Source organism: Etheostoma cragini, chromosome 4, assembly GCF_013103735.1.
Source record: "Etheostoma cragini isolate CJK2018 chromosome 4, CSU_Ecrag_1.0, whole genome shotgun sequence".
In the NCBI taxonomy this organism is placed as follows: domain Eukaryota; kingdom Metazoa; phylum Chordata; class Actinopteri; order Perciformes; family Percidae; genus Etheostoma; species Etheostoma cragini.
Window position 1 is genome coordinate 30,624,232 of NC_048410.1, and position 6,316 is coordinate 30,630,547.

A 6,316-nucleotide genomic window follows, 5' to 3' on the forward strand; every position below is an offset into this window, starting at 1 on the left:
GAAAAAGGCTGCAATGAAACAAAGAGTGAAAAATTTAAAGGGGTCTGAATACTTTCCGTACCCACTGTATATATTAAAAACACAACATTCTGTCCTGGTCCAGCTGGGAGGAGGCCTCTGGGTAGACCCAGGACTAGGTGGAGGGAGGTCCAACTGTGAGGAGGCCTCGGGGAAGACCCAGGACTAGGTGGAGGGACGTCCAGCTGGGAGGAGGCCTCGGGGAAGACCCAGGACTAGGTAGAGGGAGGTCCAACTGTGAGGAGGCCTCGGGGAAGAGCCAGGACTAGGTGGAGGGACGTCCAGCTGGGAGGAGGCCTCGGGGAAGACCCAGGACTAGGTGGAGGGATGTCCAGCTGGGAGGAGGGTTAGGGTTAGAAAAAGGTATTGTATTTGATTGCATTAGAAATTTATGGAAAGCTAACCTGTGAAGGAGATTTTAAACGAACTGGAACAGAAGGATGTGTGGAAATATGACCATAGTTCAGACCCAGGGTATACAATCTAACCTACATGTGATTCAAGAATAGATTATTTTTTTCGTGTATAAAAAGGACCTGCACAGATTGAAAGACACAGAATAGGTTCTATAGGTGTCCACCAGGGTGTTTGTGGGTTACCGCCCCTTGAGGCACCTAAGACCACAGCTTCCCATCGCAGCTTCAGCAGTAGAAACTTTGAATATTGTCCACTCAGATTCAATGACCCCCAGCCTCCACAGGGATGCACGAATAGCTCCGCCGGAGTTGTTAGTTGAAAGTCAGTCGGACAGGGGCCTCCTCCAGACGTTCCCAATTTACCCGCACTACTCGTTTGGGCTTACCAGGTCTGTCCAGAGCCCTCCCCCATCCCCTGACCCAACTCACCACCGGATGGTGATCAGTTGACAGCTCCACCCCTCTCTTCAACCGAGTGTCCAAAACATACGACCTCAGAACAGATTGAACAATTATAAAATCGATCATTGATCTTTGGCCTAGGGTGCTCTGGTACCAAGTACACTTATGAGCATCACTATGTTCGAACATGGTGTTTGTTATGGACAATCCATGACTAGCAAAGAAGTCCCACAACCACTCTGGTTTAGATCAGTGAGGCCGTTCCTCCCAATCACGCCTCTCCAAGCATCTCCGTCATTGCCCACCTGTGCGTTGAAGTCCCCCAGCAGAACTATGGAGTCCCCTACTGGAGCCCCATACAGGACTCCATTCAAGCTCTCCAAGAAGGCCGAATACTCCGAACTTTTGTTTGGTGCATATGCACAAACAACATTCAGAGTTTCCTCCATCCATCACCCGCAGGCGTACGGAGTTGACCCTTTCGTCCACCGGGCTAAATTCCTACGCAGCGGCGCTCGGCTGGGGGCTTGTGAGTATCCCCAAAACCGCCCGGAGCATCACACTCTGGGCAACTCCGGACTAGGACAGAGTCCAACCCCTATCCAGGAGTATAGTTCAAGAACCGAGACTGTGCGTAGAGGTAAGCCCCACCAGATCTAACTGGTAGCGCTCCACCTCCCACACAAGTTCCGGCTCCTTCCCCCACAGAGAGGTGACGTTTCACATCCCCAGAGCCTCTGCTGCCCGGGTTTGGTCTGTTGAGGCCCCTGACCTTTGCTGCCACCCATATGGCAACAGGTGGTTGGCCGATGGGATGGAGATGAAGGTGCCACGTAGCTTCTTCGGGCGGTGCCCGGCCGGGCTCCGTGGCAAACCCGGCCACAAGGCACTCGCCGCCGAGCCCTCTGTCTGGGTCTGGCTCCAGACGGGGGCCCCGGGCCTCCTCCGGGCAGGGTCACTCCTTCTCTACCTCGATTGTTCATAGGGTTTTTGAACCATTCTTTTTCTGGCCCCTCACCTGAGACCACTTTGCCATGGGAGACCCTACCAGGAGCACACAGCTCCAGACCACACAGCCTTCAGGTTCATAGAAACACACAAACCTCTCCACCAAAATAAGGTGATGGTTCCCGGAGAGGACTTTTCTGCCTGTTCTGCAGAAATACTTTCAACACACAATGTATGGCAACTAGGACTGTAACGATGTGTGATATGAAACCGAAAGCGCGGCCCTCAGATACACAAACCTGTGTTGTGCTGTGAGAAGACAGAGTAGCAATGCAAGTTGCGTTTTAAGCTTTTTTCTGCTTGTGGAAAGCTGCATGACACATTACATTTCTGAGGACCGGCAAATTAAATTGACCGTCTGAGAGTAATCCTACACCAGACAGACAGCTGACAACCTGCAGGTGGAGGCACTGGAGACAGGCTCTGCTACTATTATTATTATTATTGTCATTGTTATTACTTTTCTCCATTGCAACACCTTAAGTATATTATTTTTTTGTAAATACTGTATCATAATATTCCTTTAGCTATGTAAATATTCGCACTCCTTTATATTTCTTTATTTCTTTAATTATAAAGTGACGGTGTCCCTTTTTTGGCTAACCAATCCTGTAAATCCAAAGAGAGAGTTATGTCCTGGTGATCTGTAGAAAGTCAAACTCGTTTCAGGTGAGGGTTGGCCACCGCCAGGGCTGCGCTTTGTCACCAATCCATTTTGTGGTATTCATGGACAGGATATCGGGGCAAATTCTTGGTCGAGAGGTTGCAGTTTCGACATTCTGGGGATCTAATCGTTGTTTTTTGCAGTTGATGTGGTCCAGATGGCATCATCGGTCCATGGCCTTTTAGGACAGGGTCGGTTCGCAGCCGAGTGTGAATCGGGTGGGATGAGGATCAGCACCTTGTGATCTGAGGCAATGGTTCTCAGCAGAGAGATCATATCTCCAACCTGGCCAAAGAGCACCTCAAGTTCCCCTAGTCAGAGCTGGTTTGTGTGGCTGGGGAAAGGAAGATTGGGGTCCCCTGCTTGAGCTTCTCCCCACGAGACACGACCCCGACTAAGTGGATGAAAATGGATGGATGGATGGCTCCTCACTCTTGCTAATTATTTTGGCTTATTTGGCGGAATTGCCACTCCACCACAAACAACTCTAAATAAACAGGAGGGCAAACATTCTAGATATTATTTTATAACATCTTTAAAACATCAAGTGTTCGTAATGAGGAATTCTTCCTCAGTTGGATAACTAATTGTTTAAAGTGGAGCTCCAAGGACATATTTGAATCAAAAACAACACCTTGGCTCCTGAGGCTCAGAGCCATAAGACAACGAGCCATGAGTCACCAATATGCTGTCAGTCACAGGCCTATACAAGTCCAAATCTACACAAAACACACAATGAATTAGTAAGCTCACTCAGTAATGTATTGACATGGTATTTTTGCAACTTTGATTGCAACGTTGGCAGGGCCAGATGTCCAGAGCAGGGCAACAGTAACTTTGTTTTTTTTTGCATCCTGCATGCGTATACAATGGTATCAGGCCAGCCAGTACCCTGAAAAACTGTATTAATAAAGCAGTATATGACATCATATGCATTACCACCAATTAGTTGTTTTGTGTTAATTCAAAATATTTATAAAATATGTAATATGTAAACATGTAAGCTACTGCAGCCCTTTGCTGTGTGTCAACCCCCCATCTCGCTCCCCCTTTCATGGCTATCCACTGTCTCTATAATAAAAGGGAAAAGCCCCAAAAAGTAATCTTAAAAAAAAAACAGACATTGCCACCTAGGCTAAAAGAAGCGTAGGACTCTACAAAAAGGCTACACATCTTCTAACAAATTATAGGTGAGCAGAGTAAAAAAACAAAAAACAAATCAGGCATATATGTTCACATATTTATTGGAATAAAGCAAATAATAAAACCAGCCTAAAGTCACGTATGGTGTTGGATCTTAACAGTCCTTGTGCTTGCCGTCTGTCAGGCTCAACAGCTGCAGTCTGGATCCTTAAAATAACCCCCCAAATCCCAGAAAAAGGGATTATTATTATTTTTTTTTTTAATAAGGACACTTTGTGTTCTGGAGCTTCCACATACATACAAACTTGAAAAAACGTTGAGCGAGATCCGGTTTCTGAATGTCTTCAGTCTCCGGGTAAGTTGTTCATCTGCACGGCTTTCTACGTCACTAGAGACTGGGTGGCTAACTGTAGCATGCTAGCTCGTTCTCAATGGCTAAACACTTAGCTAAACACCCATTAGTTGACCAGAATCTCCAAAAGAACTACTTCCTGTACCTTTTGTGCAGGTATTCAACAAGTGGCCATGGTCTAGAAGTCTCCCAGCTAATCCTGCCTTGGACTGACCAAAGCTGGAGAAATAGTTTTCTAGCTGATGGGATCTTACCGAGCTACTGAGCATGTGCAGCTCCAAACAAAGATAGGATAGAAGGAGGATGTCTCACTCTGGAGCTAAAACTAGTGAGATGTCTCACTTTGAACCTAAAACAAGTGAGATGTCTCACTCTGTAGCTAAAAAAAGTGAGATGTCTCACTCTGCAGCTAAAACAGAGACCTAACCAATGTGCAGTACAACAAAAATGAGTCATTCATAAATTGGTCACTATCTAAATAAAACAAAACATGCCAATTAGAAGTACCAAATGGGAATGGGAAACATCCAGAATTCTCATTTGCCAAACTGTACGTAGAGGTCTTGTCTGTGAAGCAGTTCATGTATCTCACCCTGGATGATGACCAATACAAGGTACTTGGACTGGCGTTCACATTCACTCGAACAAGAAAGAAACAAGGAAGTCACTAGTGTGTGTTTTCTTGTTTATTCGCTGCTCCGTTCATCTTTCACTGTGGGTCGTCGCCCGCCAACAATTAAAAGCATTTTATAACGAAAAAAAAAGTATAATTACTTAAAAATGCATCAACTGTACAAAGAAGTAGTCTTTACAAAGAGAACCCCGGGACGAGTGCAACCCAGCATCTTAATCAGATCCTGAAATAAAAATGTGAAGACATTGTATGCTGCATGGAGATAAACTTGGAGGATGTCATACAAAACCAGTAGGTGAAAACGTGACAAATATCTAAAGAAAAACCAGGATGAGAAATTCTTACAAGGACTATTTTCAGCAACTCGAAAATGTAATGGCAAGGGTCCTGTGATTGGCTGCTTAACAGCTACAGCCAGACAGAATGAATGACATGATGCAAAACAAAAACATGATATAAAACCTGGACTGAGCTAGTCCTCCTTCTCAGGAAAGATATCTTAAAAGGAAAGCTTGAAAGCTTGAGACAGAGCTGAGGCCATGCTTTAGACAGATTGTCAACGAGGGCACAAAATAGAAGCACTCCAACAGCCCATGCAGAGAGATGATACATGAACATGAATTTGGCTTATATTTGGCAAGCAGAACACTCAATTCTGCAAGTTGAAACAGTTGAACATTTCAGGAAATGTGCTTATTCAAATTCTTTCTAAGAGTAGGAAATGAAAATTGAGTTCTCTCTTATGCACGTGTGTATATATACGCTTTTGAGGGGTTGGTATGCACATTTAAACAGACTCTAAACTTTAAAACAGAGCTACGCAATCTGTTTCCTTCCCAGTATTTATGCAAAACTGTTGATCACTTTTAGAAAGAGTAAATAAATGCAAAATTCCTAATTCAATTATTCCTTAAACCATTGAAATCCTCTCCTCCTACGGGCTTTTTCAAAAGAATACATGAAAATTTTGCTCATCATTACATCGACCTCATCTGTCTTGTTAAGCTCTTACAACATTTAAGAAAAAGAAATGCACCTGAAACTGGACCAGAAGAAGTAGAGATCTGACCCAGCGTTACTGAAGATAAAAAAAGGCACAACAAAACATCCTGAGGTACAGCAGCCGTCCAAACCGTTTGACAACACCAACCAGCTAGTTCAAATAAAATCTCAATAGAAAAGAACAAGAAAATGACTTCAAACGTGTGAATCTACCCAAAAGTAGCTCAAGTAGAAATATTTGTCCTAGTGTGACCTGAAAGAAGGCCGCACACGTTTTTGAGCGAGCTTGGTGTGACCCTAGCTGGGCAGAAAGCTCAGCAATGGCAGGAGTCCCGTAGGCCTCGCTTCATCGGACTCCTTAAACACTGAAAAAGGCTTCCGGTTAACAGATCGGCCACCACCAGGCTCAGTGGCTTTTGCTACCATTTAGGTGCTACTGAAGAAGAAATGACTGGCGAGGACAGCTAGGATTGCTTCGTTTCCTGGGTTACGATCTTCAAACGCTGCTATGTGAGGCCATTCAAGAACTGTTCCTGTCCATGTTGAATCATCAAAACTTGTTTTATGAAAATGATATAAAATATCACAGAACTTAAAAGGGATCTAGTTAAAGGATGGACTGCCTATCTTCCACACAGGTGGCTGTAATTGTCCCTTCTGTCCACACTATGCATGGG

At 44.7% G+C, this 6,316-nt stretch overlaps 1 long non-coding RNA gene across 1 annotated transcript in view; it reads right to left on the reverse strand.

The window, feature by feature from the left end:
- Positions 1 to 5,782, reverse strand: part of LOC117943511 — a 19,403-nt gene extending 13,621 nt beyond the window's left edge. Inside the window, exon 1 of the long non-coding RNA XR_004656367.1 lies at positions 5,254 to 5,782. This is a non-coding gene — a long non-coding RNA (uncharacterized LOC117943511). The remainder of the gene's footprint in view (positions 1 to 5,253) is intronic.
- Between the last annotated feature and the right edge of the window lie 534 nt (positions 5,783 to 6,316).